Raw genomic sequence first — 16,500 nt, forward strand, 5'->3', positions numbered from 1 at the left:
AGGGGGAGGGGAGAGACGGGAAGGGGAGAGAGATGGGAAGACGAGAGAGGGAGGGGGCAGGGGAGAGAGAAAGGAAGGGGAGACAGAGAGGGCGAAGGGGAGAATCGGAAAAGAATGGTAAAGAGAGAGAGTGGAGGGAGGGGAGGGACGAGAGTGGAAGGGGAGAGGGAGAGTGAAAGGGAGAGTGAAAAAGCAGAGGGGGAAGGGGAGAGAGGGGGGAGAGAGGGGGAGAGGAGAGAGAGGCAAGATAGAGGAGGGAGGAGAGAGAGGGGAAGGAGTGGGGGGAGAATGACAGGAGAGAGGAAAGGGGAGAGAGAGAGAGGGAGGGGAAGGGGAGTGAGCGAGGGGAATGGTAATGTGGGAGGGGAAGGGGAGAGAGAGAGGGGGAGGGGGAAAGAGTGGGGATGAAGAGATAGAGTTAAGGGGGGGAGAGAGAGCGGAAGGACTGAGAGAGGGAAGGGGAGAGAGAAGAATAGATGGTTCTGTTGTGTATCTGTAAAGCATGCACTCCCATCTTCCGCCACCAGGGAGCACATCCCCTGAAGTCCCAAGGGATCCCAGCATCCCTTGGGAGCACTGTGTATAAGCCGGGCCCTAAGGCCTGTTCCTCACTCTGGAGTGTCTTAATAAAGACTGAGGTCACTGTTACTTTAACCTCCCTGTGTGCAGTCTCATCTGTGTTAGGAACACAACAGGTTCATTCTCTGGTTACCAACCAGTAACTAGTGGTGTGCCGCAGGGATCAGTGCTGGGACCCTAACTATTTACAATCTATATTAACCACTTGGAAGAAGGGACTGAGTGTAACGTAGACAAGTTTGCTGACGATACAAAGATGGGAGGAAAAGCAATGTGTGAGGAGGACACAAAAAATCTGCAAAAGGACATAGACAGGCTAAGTGAGTGGGCAAAAATTTGTCAGATGGAGTATAATGTTGGAAAGTGTGAGGTCATGCACTTGGGCAGAAAAAAATCAAAGGGCAAGTTATTATTTAAATGGAGAACGATCGCAAAGTGCCGCAGTACAGCGGGACCTGGGGGTACTTGTGCATGAAACACAAAAGGTTAGTGTGCAGGTACAGCAAGTGATCAGGAAGGCCAATGGTATCTTGGCCTTTATTGCAAAGGGGATGGAGTATAAAAGCAGGGAAGTCTTGCTACAGTTATACAGGGTATTGGTGAGGCCACACCTGGAGTACTGCGTGCAGTTTTGGTCTCCATATTTACGAAAGGATATACTTGCTTTGGAGGCAGTTCAGAGAAGGTTCACTCGGTTTATTCCGGGGATGAGGGGGGTTGACTTATGAGGAAAGGTTGAGGAGGTTGGGCCTCTACTCATTGGAATTCAGAAGAAGGAGAGGTGATCTTATCGAAACGTATAAGATTATGAGGGGGCTTGACAAGGTGGATGCAGAGAGGATGTTTCCACTGATGGGGGAGACTAGAACTAGGGGGCATGGTCTTAGAATAAGGGGCCGCCCATTTAAAACTGAGATGAGGAGGAATTTCTTCTCTCAGAGGGTTGTAAATCTGTGGAATTCGCTGCCTCAGAGAGCTGTGGAAGCTGGGACATTGAATACATTTAAGACAGAGATAGACAGTTTCTTAACCGACAAGGGAATAAAGGGGCGGGCAGGGAAGTGGAGCTGAGTCCATGATGGTATTAAATGGCGGAGCAGGCTCGATGGGCCGTATGACCTACTCCTGCCCCTATTTCTTATGTTCTTATGTTTTTATCGTAGAATCTGAAAAGAAAGGGAGAAGAGACACAAAGAGTGGGTAGGGGAGAGGGTGACAGAGAGGAATGAGTGAGAGACTGGGGAAAAAAGGTTACAATGGGAAGGGAGGAGAGAGTGTAAGAGACGGGGAAGTGTAGACAGGGAGTCTGTTGTTTCAGGGTCGGTCTTTGAGCTGTTCAATTTTTATAATTAAAGTCCTTGTTAATTGACAGTGAACTTAAATACTGAGCTAATTTTGAGTAGGTCCCAGTGAGATTTGAACCCACAACCCCAGGTTTACTAGACCAGTGCTCTAACCCCTGAGCTATGGAGCCACCTGTTTTGTGAAAAGACAAGGGGAAGGAGCAGGAAAGGGAGGGGAAGGGAAAAGAGAGAATGGAAGGAGTGAGAGAGAGGGGGAAGGGGAGAGTAAGAGATGGAAGGGGAGAGGGGGGAAGGGGAGAGAGATGGGAAGGCAAGAGAGGGAGGAGGCAAGGGAGAGAGAAAGGAAGGGGAGAGAGAGGGAGAACGGGAGATTCTGAAAAGAAAGGGAAAAGAGAGCGAGAGAGGAAGGAGGGGAGGGAGGGAAGTGGAGAGTGAAAAGGCGAGGGGAAAGGGAGAGAGGGTGGAGAGACTGGGTCAGCGAAAGAGACACAATGAGAGAGTGGATAGCTGAGAGAGAGGGTGAGGCGATGGAGGGGGGAGAGGGGAATGAGTGAGAGCTGGGAAAGCGAGATCGTGGGAAAAAGATGTAGAACAGGTCATGATGGGGAAGAGAGAGACAGGAGTCTGTTGTTCCAGGGTTGGTCTCAGAGCTGTTGAATATTTATAATTAAACCCCTTGTTAATTGACAGTAAATTTAAACAATGAGCTAATTTTGAGTAGGCCCCATTGAGATTTGAACCCACGACCCCTGGTTTACTAGACCAGTGCTCTAACCCCTGACCTATGGAGCCACCTGCCCTGGGCTGTGGGTCATTCCCCAGTTAGTGCTGTGTGTTTGAAGAATAAGGAGGGGTCAGTGAAACGCTCAGATTGTGTCTCATCCCCCAGACTCCTGCCTCCGTCTCTTCAATGTTCGCCTCTCAACATCGATATATCGGGTCTTTCACGTAGTAAAACATCCCAAGGCAACTCAGTCACACTCTGCCCCAATCTCTCTGTCTCTCAGTCTCTCTGTGTCTCTGTGTATCTTTCTCAGTCTCTCTCTCTCTCTCTGTCTTCCTTTCTCACTCTCTCTCTGCCTCAATCTCTCTTTGTCTCTGTGTATTTTTCTCAGTCTCTCTCTCTCTGTCTTTCTTTCTCACTCTCTCTCTGTCTCTCTATCACTTTGTCTCTCTGTCTCTCTCTCTCTCACTCACTCACTCTCGCTCTGTTTCTCTCTCTTTCTCAGTCTCTCTCTCTGTCTCTCAATCACTTTCTCTCTGTCGCTCACTGTCTCTCGAGCTGGAAGGGGTTAGAGGGGGGAAGGGGAAAGTCAGAAGGGAAAGGAGAGAGAGGGAGGGAGGGGAGAGATTGAGGAGTGAGTGGAGAGAGAGGAGCGGAGAGTGGGAAGGGGAGAAAGCGGGGGAAAGGAACAGGGAGAGGGAAGGAGAGAGTGAGGGGGGAAGGCGAGAGAGAGAGAGAGAGAGATGGAGAGAGAGAGGAGCGTGTCAGTAGTTGTTATTACATCGATAGTCCACTAGGTGGGGCTCTATTAGAGGAAGAGAGAGGGAAGGGGAGAGAGAGGTGAAGGAGTGAGAGAGAGGGAAGGGGAGAGTGATGGGAAGGAGTGAGAGAGAGGGAAGGGGAGAGTGAGGGGAAGGAGTGAGAGAGAGGGAAGGGGAGAGTGAGGGGAAGGAGTGAGAGAGAGGGAAGGGGATGGAGTGAGAGAGAGGGAAGGGGAGAGTGAGGGGAAGGAGTGAGAGAGAGACGGGGAAGAGGAGAGACAGAGGGAACACCAACAATAATGTATATTTATATAGCGCCTTTAACGTAGTGAAACGTCCCAAGGTGCTCCACAGGAGGATTATGGGATAAAAATTTGACACCGAGCCACAAAAGTAGAAATTAGCGCAGGTGAAGAGGTCGGTTTTAAGGAGAGTCTTGAAGGAGGAAAGAGAGGTAGAGAGGCGGAGAGGTTTCGGGAGGGAGTTCCAGAGCTTGGGGCCCAGGCAACAGAAGGCACGGCCACTGATGGTGGAGCGATTATAATCAGGGATGGTCAGGAGGGCAGAATTAGAGGAGTGCAGACATCTCGGGGGGTTGTGGGGCTGGAGGAGATTACAGAGATAGGGAGGGGTGTAGGGGCTGGAGGTGGTTACAGAGATAGGGAGGGGTGTAGGGGCTGGTGGAAGTTACAGAGATAGAGAGGGGTGTAGGGGCTGGAGGAGGTTACAGAGATAGGGAGGGTGTAGGGGCTGGAGGAGGATACAGAGATAGGGAGGGGAGTAGGGGCTGGAGGAGGTTACAGAGATAGGGAGGGGTGTAGGGGCTGGAGGAGGTTACAGAGATAGGGAGGGGTGTAGGGGCTGGAGATTACAGAGATAGGGAGGGTGTAGGGGCTGGAGGAGGTTACAGAGATAGGGAGGGGTGTAGGAACTGGAGGAGGTTATAGAGATAGGGAGGGTGTAGGGGCTGGAGGAGGATACAGAGATAGGGAGGGGAGTAGGGGCTGGAGGAGGTTACAGAGATAGGGAGGGGTGTAGGGGCTGGAGGAGGTTACAGAGATAGGGAGGGGTGTAGGGGCTGGAGGAGGTTACAGAGATAGGGAGGTGCGAGCGTCATGGAGGGATTTGTAAACAAGGATGAGAATTTTGAAATCGAGGTGTTGCTTAACCGGGAGCCAATGTAGGGCAGAGAGCACAGGGGGTGATGGGTGAGCAGGACTGGGTGTGAGTTAGGACACGGGGGCAGTGAGCACAGGGGGTGATGGGTGAGTGGGACTCGGTGCGAGTTAGGACACGGGGGCAGTGAGCACAGAGGGTGATGGGTGAGTGGGACTTGGTGCGAGTTAGGACACGGGGCAGTGAACACAGGGGGTGATGGGTGAGCGGGACTGGGTGTGAGTTAGGACACGGGGCAGTGAACACAGTGGGTGATGGGTGAGCGGGACTGGGTGCGAGTTAGGACACGGGATCAGCCAAGTTTTGGATCATCTCTGGTTTATATTGGGTAGAATGTGGGAAGAATTGAGAGACAGGGGGAAGGGGAGTGAGAGGTGGGGAGCGGAAGGGGGAGAGAGAAAGACAGGAAAGGATAGAGAGTGGGTGTGGCAAGGGAGGGGGGAGACGGGCAAAGCGAGATCGCGGGAAAGGGGGTAAAAGATGCAGAATGGGGGTCGGCAGAGAGAGATTTGGATGGAGAGAAAGTGTAATTGAGACGACAACCTGTTGTTCCAGGGTCGGTATCAGAGCAGTTTAATATTTATAATTAAAGCCCTTGTTAATTGACGGTGAATTTAAATACTGACCTAATTTTGAGTATGCCCCAGTGAGATTTGAACCCACGACCCTGATTTACTAGACCAGTGTTCGAACCCCTGAGCTATGGAACCACTTGTTTTGGGAAACGCAGGGTAAGGAGCAGGAAAGAGAGGGGAAGGGAAAAGAGAGAGTGGAAGGAGTGAGAGAGAGGGGGAAGGGGAAATAGAGGGAGAGGGAAGGGTGGCGATGGAGTGAGTGAGAGAGGATAATGGATGAGAGCGGAAGGGGAGAGTAAGTGATGGAAGGGAAGAAAGGGGAAGGGGAGAGGGGGGAAGGGGAGAGAGATGGGAAGGCAAGAGAGGGAGGAGGCAAGGGAGAGAGAAAGGAAGGGGATAGAGAGGGAGAACGGGAGACTCTGAAAAGAAAGGGAAAAGAGAGCGAGAGAGGAAGGAGGGGAGGGTGGGAGGTGGAGAGTGAAAATGTGAGGGGAAGGGGAGAGAGGGTGGAGAGACTGGGTTGGCGAAAGAGACAGAGTAAGCGGAGAGAGGGGGTGAGAGAGTGGATAGCGGAGAGAGAGGGTGAGGCGAGGGAGGGGGAAAGGGGGAGAAGGGAATGAGTGAGAGACGGGAAAGCGATAAAAAGGTGTAGAACGGGTCGTGATGAGGAAGGGAGAGTCAGAGACACAAGAAGGAGGAGAGAGGGGGGACCCTGTTGTTCCAGGGACAGTCTTGGAGCTGTTTGATATTTATAATTAAAGCCCTTGTTAATTGACAGTGAATTTAAATACTGAGCTAATTTTGAGTCGGCCCCAGTGAGATTTGAACCCACGACCCCTGGTTTATCAGACCAGTGCTCTAACCCCAGAGCTATGGAACCACCTGCCCTGGGCTGTGGGTCATTCCCCAGTTAGTGCTGTGTGTTTGAAGAATGAGGAGGGGTCAGTGAAACGCTCAGATTGTGTCTCATCCCCCAGACTCCTGCCTCCGTCTCTTCAATATTCGCCTCTCAACATCGATATATCGGGTCTTTCACGTAGTAAAACATCCCAAGGCAACTCAGTCACACTCTGTCCCAATCTCTCAGTCTCTCTCTGTCTCACTGTCTCTGTCTCTTTCTTTCTGTCTCTCACCTTCTCACTCTGTCCCTCGAGGGGAGAGGGTAGAGCGGGGAAAGGGGAGAGAGAGGGAGAAGGGGAGTGAGAGGGGGGATGGGAGAGATTGGGAGGGGGAGAGTCTGATGGGAAAGGGGAGAGCGAGAGCGAGGGAATAAAAGGGAGGATGGAGGGGAGTGGAGACTGTGGAGGGGAGAGAGAAGGTGAGGGAGAGGAGAGAGAGAGGAGGGGAGAAAATGAAAAGGGAGAGGGGAAGGAGTGAGCGAGAGGGGAATGGGAGAGAGAGAGAGGGAAGGCGAGAGCGAGAGAGGGGAGGGGAAAGAGAGGGAAGGGGAGAGAGAGTGGGGGGAAGGTGAAAGAGATGTTGAGAGGAGTGATGGGGAAGGAGTGAGAGAGAGAGGGGAAGGGGAGAGAAAGAGTGGGGAAGGAGAGGGAAAGAGAGGGGAAGGGAAAAGAGAAAGTTGGGAATGTGAAAGAGCGGGAGGGGAAGGGGAGAGAGTGGGAGAAGGGGGAAACCTGAAAAGAAATGGAAAAGAGAGAGAGAGAGAGGAGAGAGGGGAGGGAGGGGTCGAAAGAGAGGGAGGAAGGAGAGGGAAGCGGAGAGTGAAAAGCGGCGAGAGGGGGAAGGAGAGACAGTGAGGGGAGAGGGTTAGAGAGGAGAATGAGTGAGTGTAATGTCTGTAAGCTTGTAATGTTTGTCGCTCCACACTGTGGATGTGGACATATTGTGTACTGCAACTGCAGAGTTAATAATTAAACTGAACCAGGCAGATTTCCGGAGGCTTCCGAGAGAGCTGCCTGCCTTGTTAGGAGCTGTGTGTGCTGTGCTCTGTGAATATATCACAGTGAGAGACGGGGAAAGCGAGATAGTGGGAAAGGGAGAGAGGTAGGAAGGAGTGAGAGAGAGTTGGAAATGGGAGACAGGGAGAAAGAGAGAGTGGAAGGGGAGAGAGAGAGGGGGAGGGGAAAGAGAGGGAGGGGACAGAGAGAGGGGGAAGGAGAGAGATAGAGAGAGAGGAAAGGATGAGAGTGGGGAATAGGAGAGAGCGGAAGGGGAGAGAAAGAGATGGAAGGCGAGAGAGGAAGGGGAGAGAGAGAAGGGAAGAGGAGAGAGGGAGGGGAGAGAGAGAAAGAGAGGGAGGGGACAGAGAGAGGGGGAATGGGAGAATCTGAAAAAAAAGGGAAAAGAGAGAGAGAGGAGGGAGGGGAGGGAAGAGAGGGCAGGGGAGAGTGGGGGATGGAAGAGGGTGAGAGATGGGAATGTGAGAGACGGGAAAAGCGAGAAAGCGGAAAAAAGATGTAAAACATGTCAAGCAGAGAGAGAGAGAATGTTGTGAGGGGAGCCTGTTGTTCCAGGATCAGTCTCAGAGATGTTTAATATTTATAATTAAAGCCCTTGTTAATTGACACTGTATTTAAATACTGAATTAATTGTGAGTAGACCCCAGTGAGATTTGAACCCACAGTCCATGGTTTACTAGACCAGTGCTCTAACCCCTGGGCTGTGTGTCATTCCCCAGTTAGTGCTGTGTGTTTGAAGAATGAGGAGGGGGTCAGTGAAACACTCAGATTGTGTCTCATTCCCCAGACTCCTGCCTCCGTCTCTTCAATATTCGCCTCTCAACATCGATATATCGGGTCTTTCACGTAGTAAAACATCCCAAGGCAACTCAGTCACACTCTGGCTCAGTTTCTCTGTCTCTCTGTCTCTCTGTGTATCTTTCTCAGTCTCTCTCTCTCTCTCTGTCTTCCTTTCTCACTCTCTCTCTGCTTCAATCTCTCTTTGTCTCTATGTATTTTTCTCAGTATCTCTCTCTCTGTCTTTCTTTCTCACTCTCTCTCTGTCTCTCTCTCTCTCACTCACTCACTCTCGCTCTGTTTCTCTCTCTTTCTCAGTCTCTCTCTCTGTCTCTCTATCACTTTCTCTCTGTCGCTCACTGTCTCTCGAGCCGGAAGAGGTTAGAGGGGGGAAGGGGAAAGTCAGAAGGGAAAGGAGAGAGAGAGAGAGAGGGAGGGGAGAGATTGAGGAGTGAGTGGAGAGAGAGGAGCGGAGAGTGGGAAGGGGAGAAAGCGGGGGAAAGGAACAGGGAGAGGGAAGGAGAGAGTGAGGGGGGAAGGCGAGAGAGGGAGAGTGTGAGATGGAGAGAGAGAGGAGCGTGTCAGCAGTTGTTATTACATCGGTAGTCCACTAGGTGGGGCTCTATTAGAGGAAGAGAGAGGGAAGGGGAGAGTGAAGGGAAGGAGTGAGAGAGAGGGAAGAGGAGAGCGAGGGGAAGGAGTGAGAGAGAGATGGAGAAGAGGAGAATGAGGTGAAGGAGTGAGAGAGAGGGAAGGGGAGAGTGAGGGGAAGCAGTGAGAGAGAGGGAAGGGGAGAGTGAGGTGAAGGATTGAGAGAGAGGGAAGGGGTGAGTGAGGGGAAGGATTGAGAGAGAGGGAAGGGGAGAGTGAGGGGAAGGAGTGAGAGAGAGGGAAGGGGAGAGTGAGGGGAAGGATTGAGAGAGAGGGAAGGGGAGAGTGAGGGGAAGGAGTGAGAGAGAGGGAAGGGGAGAGTGAGGGGAAGGAGTGAGAGAGAGACGGGGAAGAGGAGAGACAGAGGGAACATCAACAATAATGTACATTTATAAAGCGCCTTTAACGTAGTGAGCACAGGGGTGTGATGTGTGAGCGGGACTCCGTGTGAGTTAGGACACGGGGGCAGTGAGCACAGGGGGTGATGGGTGAGTGGGACTCGGTGTGAGTTAGGACACGGGGCAGTGAGCACAGTGGGTGATGGGTGAGAAGGACTCGGTGCGAGTTAGGACACGGGGGCAGCGAGCACAGCGGGTGATGGGTGAGCGGGACTCAGTGCGAGTTAGGACACGGGGGCAGCGAGCACAGCGGGTGATGGGTGAGCGGGACTCAGTGCGAGTTAGGACACGGGGGCAGCGAGCACAGGGGGTGATGCGTGAGCGGGACTGGGTGCGAGTTAGGACACGGGGCAGTGAGCACAGGGGGTGATGCGTGAGCGGGACTCGGTGCGAGTTAGGACACGGGGCAGTGAGCACAGGGGGTGATGGGTGAGCGGGACTGGGTGTGAGTTAGGACACGGGGCAGTGAGCACAGAGGGTGATGGGTGAGCGGGACTCGGTGCGAGTTAGGACACGGAGGCAGCGAGCACAGGGGGTGATGGGTGAGCGGGACTGGGTGCGAGTTAGGACACGGGGGCAGTGAGCACAGGGAGTGATGGGTGAGCGGGACTGGGTGCGAGTTAGGACACGGGGCAGTGAGCACAGGGGTTGATGGGTGAATGGGACTCAGTGCGAGTTAGGACACGGGGTCAGTGAGCACAGGGGGTGATGGGTGAGCAGGACTGGGTGCGAGTTAGGACACAAGGTCAGTGAACACAGGGGGTGATGGGTGAGTGGGACTCGGTGCGAGTTAGGACACGGGGCAGTGAGCACAGGGGGTGATGGGTGAGTGGGACTCGGTGCGAGTTCGGACACGGGGCAGCGAGCACAGCGGGTGATGGGTGAGTGGGACTCGGTGCGAGTTAGGACACGGGGCAGTGAGCACAGTGGGTGATGGGTGAGCGGAACTCCGTGTGAGTTAGGACACGGGGCAGCGAGCACAGAGGGTGATGGGTGAGCGGGACTCGGTGTGAGTTGGGACACGGGGCAGTGAGCACAGTGGGTGATGGGTGAGTGGGACTGGGTGTGAGTTAGGACACGGGGCAGCGAGCACAGGGGGTGATGGGTGAGTGGGACTCGGTGTGAGTTAGGACACGGGGCAGCGAGCACAGGGGGTGATGGGTGAGTGGGACTCGGTGTGAGTTAGGACACGGGGCAGCGAGCACAGGGGGTGATGGGTGAGTGGGACTGGGTGCGAGTTAGGACACGGGGTCAGTCGAGTTTTGGATCACCTCTAGTTTATATTGGGGTAGAATGTGAGAAGAATTGAGAGACAGGGGAAGGGGAGTGAGAGGTGGAGAGCGGAAGGGGGAGAGAGAGAGAGACAGGAAAGGATAGAGAGTGGGTGTGGCAAGGGAGTGGGGAGACGGGCAAAGCGAGATCGCGGGAAAGGGGGTAAAAGATGCAGAATGGGGGTCGGCAGAGAGAGATTTGGATGGAGAGAAAGTGTAATAGAGACGACAACCTGTTGTTCCAGGGTCGGTATCAGAGCAGTTTAATATTTATAATTAAAGCCCTTGTTAATTGACGGTGAATTTAAATATTGAGTATGCCCCAGTGAGATTTGAACCCACGACCCTGATTTACTAGACCAGTGCTCTAACCCCTGAGCTATGGAACCACCTGCTTTGGGAAACGCAGGGTAAGGAGCAGGAAAGAGAGGGGAAGGGAAAAGAGAGAGTGGAAGGAGTGAGAGAGAGGGGGAAGGGGAAATAGAGGGAGAGGGAAGGGTGGCGATGGAGTGAGTGAGAGAGGATAATGGATGAGAGCGGAAGGGGAGAGTAATTGATGGAAGGGGAGAGAGGGGAAGGGGAGAGGGGGGAAGGGGAGAGAGATGGGAAGGCAAGAGAGGGAGGAGGCAAGGGAGAGAGAAAGGAAAGGGAGAGAGAGGGAGAACGGGAGACTCTGAAAAGAAAGGGAAAAGAGAGCGAGAGAGGAAGGAGGGGAGGGAGGGAAGTGGAGAGTGAAAAGGCGAGGGGAAGGGGAGAGAGGGTGGAGAGCCTGGGTTGGAGAAAGAGACAGAGTGATCGGAGAGAGGGGGTGAGAGAGTGGATAGCGGAGAGAGAGGGTGAGGCGAGGGAGGGGGAAAGGGGGAGAAGGGAATGAGTGAGAGACGGGAAAGCGATAAAAAGGTGTAGAACGGGTCGTGATGGGGAAGGGAGAGAGAGATTTGGAAAGGGAGAGAGAGTGTCAGAGACACAAGAAGGAGGAGAGAGGAGGGGAGCCTGTTGTTCCAGGGACAGTCTTGGAGCTGTTTAATATTTATAATTAAAGCCCTTGTTAATTGACGGTGAATTTAAATACTGAGCTAATTTTGAGTAGGCCCCAGTGAGATTTGAACTCATGACCCCTGGTTGACTAGACCAGTGCTCTAACCCCTGAGCTATGGAGCCACCTGCTCTGGGAACTCAGGGGAAGGAGCAGGAAAGTGAGGGGAAGGGAAAAGAGAGAGTGGAAGGAGTGAGAGAGAGGGGGAAGGGGAGAGAGATCGGAAAGAGAGAGAGGGAGGAGGCAGGGGAGACTCCTGCCTCCCTCTCTTCAATATTCGCCTCTCAACATCGATATATCGGGTCTTTCACGTAGTAAAACATCCCAAGGCAACTCAGTCACACTCTGCCCCAATCTCTCTGTCTCTCAATCTCTTTCTCTCTCTCTCTCTGTCTCTCTCTCTCTCTGTCTCTCTATCACTTTCTCTCTGTCGCTCACTGTCTCTCGAGCCGGAAGGGGTTAGCGAGGGGGAAGGGGAAAGTCAGAAGGGAAAGGAGAGAGAGAGAGAGAGGGAGGAGAGAGATTGAGGAGTGAGTGGAGAGAGAGGAGCGGAGAGTGGGAAGGGGAGAAAGCGGGGAAAAGGGACAGGGAGAGGGAAGGAGTGAGTGAGAGGGGGACGGGGAGAGAGGGAGAGAGAGAGATGGAGAGAGAGAGGTGCATGTCAGTAGTTGTTATTACATCGATAATCCACTAGCTGGGGCTCTATTAGAGGAAGAGAGAGGGAACGGGAGAGTGAGGGGAAGGCGTGAGAGAGAGGGAAGTGGAGAGTGAGGGGAGGGAGTGAGAGAGAGGGAAGGGGAGAGTGAGGGGAGGGAGTGAGAGAGAGGGAAGGGGAGAGTCAGGGGAAGGAGTGAGAGAGAGGGAAGGGTGAGTAAGGAGAAGGAGTGAGAGAGAGGGAAGGGGAGAGTGAGGGGAAGGAGTGAGAGAGAGGGAAGCAAAGTGTGAGGGGAAGGAGTGAGAGAGAGAGTGAGGGGAAGGAGTGAAAGAGAGACGGGGAAGAGGAGAGTGAGGTGAAGGAGTGAGAGAGAGGGAAGGGGAGAGTGAGGGGAAGGAGTGAGAGTCAGGGAAGGGGAGAGTGAGGGGAAGGAGTGAGAGAGACGGGGAGAGTGAGGGGAAGGAGTGAGAGAGAGACGGGGAAGAGGAGAGTGAGGTGAAGGAGTGAGAGAGAGGGAAGGGGAGAGTGAGGGGAAGGAGTGAGAGAGAGGGAAGGGGAGAGTGAGGGGAAGGAATGAGAGAGAGACGGGGAAGAGGAGAGACAGAGGGAACACCAACAATAATGTATATTTATATAGCGCCTTTAACGTAGTGAGTGCATCAAACAGGAAATTAGGGGTGCATGCAATAAAGGTGTAGCAGTTATAATGGGTGACTTTAATATGCACATAGATTGGGCTAGTCAAACTGGAAGCAATACGGTGGAGGAGGATTTCCTGGAGTGCATAAGGGATGGTTTTCTAGACCAATATGTTGAGGAACCAACTAGGGGGGAGGCCATCTTAGACTGGGTGTTGTGTAATGAGAGAGGATTAATTAGCAATCTCATTGTGCGAGGCCCCTTGGGGAAGAGTGACCATAATATGGTGGAATTCTGCATTAGGATGGAGAATGAAACAGTAATTTCAGAGACCATGGTCCAGAACTTAAAGAAGGGTAACTTTGAAGGTATGAGGCGTGAATTGGCTAGGATAGATTGGCGAATGATACTTAGGGGGTTGACTGTGGATGGGCAATGGCAGACATTTAGAGACCGCATGGATGAAGTACAACAATTGTACATTCCTGTCTGGCGTAAAAATAAAAAGGGGAAGGTGGCTCAACCGTGGCTATCTAGGGAAATCAGGGATAGTATTAAAGCCAAGGAAGTGGCATACAAATTGGCCAGAAATAGCAGCGAACCTGGGGACTGGGAGAAATTTAGAACTCAGCAGAGGAGGACAAAGGGTTTGATTAGGACAGGGAAAATGGAGTACGAGAAGAAGCTTGCAGGGAACATTAAGGCGGATTGCAAAAGTTTCTATAGATATGTAAAGAGAAAAAGGTTGGTGAAGACAAACGTAGGTCCCCTGCAGTCAGAATCAGGGGAAGTCATAACGGGGAACAAAGAAATGGCGGATCAATTGAACAAGTACTTTGGTTCGGTATTCACTAAGGAGGATACAAACAACCTTCCGGATATAAAAGGGGTCAGAGGGTCTAGTAAGGAAGAGGAACTGAGGGAAATCTTTATTAGTCGGGAAATTGTGTTGGGGAAATTGATGGGATTGAAGGCAGATAAATCCCCAGGGCCTGATGGCCTGCATCCTAGAGTACTTAAGGAGGTGGCCTTGGAAATAGCGGATGCGTTGACAGTCATTTTCCAACATTCCATTGACTCTGGATCAGTTCCTATGGAGTGGAGGGTAGCCAATGTAACCCCACTTTTTAAAAAAGGAGGGAGAGAGAAAACAGGGAATTATAGACCGGTCAGCCTGACCTCAGTAGTGGGTAAAATGATGGAATCAATTATTAAGGATGTCATAGCAGTGCATCTGGAAAATGGTGACATAATAGTTCCAAGTCAGCATGGATTTGTGAAAGGGAAATCATGCTTGACAAATCTTCTGGAATTTTTTGAGGATGTTTCCAGTAAAGTGGACAAAGGAGAACCAGTTGATGTGGTATATTTGGACTTTCAGAAGGCTTTCGACAAGGTCCCACACAAGAGATTAATGTGCAAAGTTAAAGCACATGGGATTGGGGGTAGTGTGCTGACGTGGATTGAGAACTGGTTGTCAGACAGGAAGCAAAGAGTAGGAGTAAACGGGTACTTTTCAGAATGGCAGGCAGTGACTAGTGGAGTACCGCAAGGTTCTGTGCTGGGGCCCCAGCTGTTTACATTGTACATTAATGATTTAGACGAGGGGATTAAATGCAGTATCTCCAAATTTGCGGATGATACTAAGTTGGGTGGCAGTGTGAGCTGCGAGGAGGATGCTATTAGGCTGCAGAGTGACTTGGATAGGTTAGGTGAGTGGGCAAATGCATGGCAGATGAAGTATAATGTGGATAAATGTGAGGTTATCCACTTTGGTGGTAAAAACAGAGAGACAGACTATTATCTGAATGGTGACAGATTAGGAAAAGGGAAGGTGCAACGAGACCTGGGTGTCATGGTACATCAGTCATTGAAGGTTGGCATGCAGGTACAGCAGGCGGTTAAGAAAGCAAATGGCATGTTGGCCTTCATAGCGAGGGGATTTGAATACAGGGGCAGGGAGGTGTTGCTACAGTTGTACAGGGCCTTGGTGAGGCCACACCTGGAGTATTGTGTACAGTTTTGGTCTCCTAACTTGAGGAAGGACATTCTTGCTATTGAGGGAGTGCAGCGAAGGTTCACCAGACTGATTCCCGGGATGGCGGGACTGACCTATCAAGAAAGATTGGATCAATTGGGCTTGTATTCACTGGAGTTCAGAAGAATGAGAGGGGACCTCATAGAAACGTTTAAAATTCTGACGGGTTTAGACAGGTTAGATGCAGAAAGAATGTTCCCAATGTTGGGGAAGTCCAGAACCAGGGGTCACAGTCTGAGGATAAGGGGTAAGCCATTTAGGACCGAGATGAGGAGAAACTTCTTCACCCAGAGAGTGGTGAACCTGTGAAATTCTCTACCACAGAAAGTAGTTGAGGCCAATTCACTAAATATATTCAAAAGGGAGTTAGATGAAGTCCTTACTACTCGGGGGATCAAGGGTTATGGCGAGAAAGCAGGAAGGGGGTACTGAAGTTTCATGTTCAGCCATGAACTCATTGAATGGCGGTGCAGGCTAGAAGGGCTGAATGGCCTGCTCCTGCACCTATTTTCTATGTTTCTATGTTTCTAAACGTCCCAAGGTGCTCCACAGGAGGATTATGGGATAAAAATTTGACACCGAGCCACAAAAGTAGAAATTAGCACAGGTGAAGAGGTCGGTTTTAAGGAGAGTCTTGAAGGAGGAAAGAGAGGTAGAGAGGTTTAAGGAGGGAGTTCCAGAGCTTGGGGCCCAGGCAACGCCACCGATTATAATCAGGGATGGTCAGGAGGGCAGAATTAGAGGAGTGCAGACATAAGGAACAGGAGTAGGCCATCTCGCCCCTTGAGCCTGCTCCGCCATTCAATGATTGTGGGAAGTTACAGAGATTGGGAGGGTTGTGGGGCTGGAGGAGGTTACAGAGATAGTGAGTAGTGAGGGGCCATGGAGTGATTTGTAAACAAGGATGAGAATTTTGAAATCGAGGCATTTCTTAACCAGGTGCCAATGTCGTGCAGCGAGCACAGGGGGAGATGGGTGAGCGGGACTGGGTGTGAGTTAGGACACGGGGCAGCCGAGTTTTGGATCACTTCTAGTTCATATTGGGTAGAATGTCGAAAGAAGTGTGAGAGAGGATAGTGAGTGTGTGTGGCGAGGTCAGTGCAAGGGAAATGAGTGAGAGACAGGGAAAGCAAGCAATTTGGAAGGGGAGAGAGTTGAAGAGACAATTGTCCCAGGAACAGTCTGGGAGCTGTTTAATATTTATAATTAAATTCCTTGTTAATTGACATTGAATTTAAATACTGAACTAACTTTGAGTAGGCCCCAGTGAGATTTGAACCCTCGACCCCTGGTTTATTAGACCAGTGCTCTAACCCCTGAGCTATGGAACCACCTGCTCTAAGCTTTGGGTCATTCCCCAGTTAGTGCTGTGTGTTTGAAGAATGAGGAGGGGTCAGTGAAACGCTCAGATTGTGTCTCATCCCCCAGACTCCCTCTCTCCTTTCCCTTCTGATTTTCCCCTTCCCCCTCTCTAACACCTTCCGGCTCGAGAGACAGTGAGCGACAGAGAGAAAGTGATAGAGAGACAGAGAGAGAGAATGAGTGAGATTGTGAGAGAGACAGAGAGAGAGTGAGAGATGGAGAGACAGAGAGAGAGAGTCTGAGTATGATACACAGAGAGAGACTGAGAGACAGAGAGACTGAGAGATTGGGACAGAGTGTGACTGAGTTGCCTTGGGATGTTTTACTACGTGAAAGACCCGATATATCGATGTTGAGAGGTGAATATTGAAGAGACGGAGGCAGGAGTCTGGGGGATGAGACACAATCTGAGCGTTTCACTGACCCCTCCGCATTCTTCAAACACACAGCACTAACTGGGGAATGACCCACAGCCCAGAGCAGGTGGTTCCATAGCTCAGGGGTTAGAGCACTGGTCTCGTAAACCAGTGGTTGTGGGGACAAATCTCACTGAGGCTGACTCAAAATTAGTTCAGTATTTAAATTCACTGTCAATTAACAAGGGCTTTAATTATAAATATTAAACAGTTCCCAGACTG

General features: G+C 51.6%; 4 non-coding genes across 4 annotated transcripts; all 4 read right to left on the reverse strand.

Moving 5' to 3' along the window:
• Window positions 1-1,980: 1,980 nt before the first annotated feature.
• On the reverse strand, window positions 1,981-2,053 carry trnat-agu (transfer RNA threonine (anticodon AGU)). The gene has a single exon. It is a non-coding gene; the product is annotated as a tRNA-Thr (tRNA).
• A 3,873-nt stretch (window positions 2,054-5,926) lies between these two features.
• Window positions 5,927-5,999, reverse strand: trnai-gau (transfer RNA isoleucine (anticodon GAU)). The gene has a single exon. It is a non-coding gene; the product is annotated as a tRNA-Ile (tRNA).
• A 5,221-nt stretch (window positions 6,000-11,220) lies between these two features.
• Window positions 11,221-11,293, reverse strand: trnat-agu (transfer RNA threonine (anticodon AGU)). The gene has a single exon. It is a non-coding gene; the product is annotated as a tRNA-Thr (tRNA).
• A 4,465-nt stretch (window positions 11,294-15,758) lies between these two features.
• Window positions 15,759-15,831, reverse strand: trnai-aau (transfer RNA isoleucine (anticodon AAU)). The gene has a single exon. It is a non-coding gene; the product is annotated as a tRNA-Ile (tRNA).
• Window positions 15,832-16,500: the final 669 nt, after the last annotated feature.

Source organism: Pristiophorus japonicus, unplaced genomic scaffold (genome assembly GCF_044704955.1).
Source record: "Pristiophorus japonicus isolate sPriJap1 unplaced genomic scaffold, sPriJap1.hap1 HAP1_SCAFFOLD_288, whole genome shotgun sequence".
Taxonomy (NCBI): domain Eukaryota; kingdom Metazoa; phylum Chordata; class Chondrichthyes; family Pristiophoridae; genus Pristiophorus; species Pristiophorus japonicus.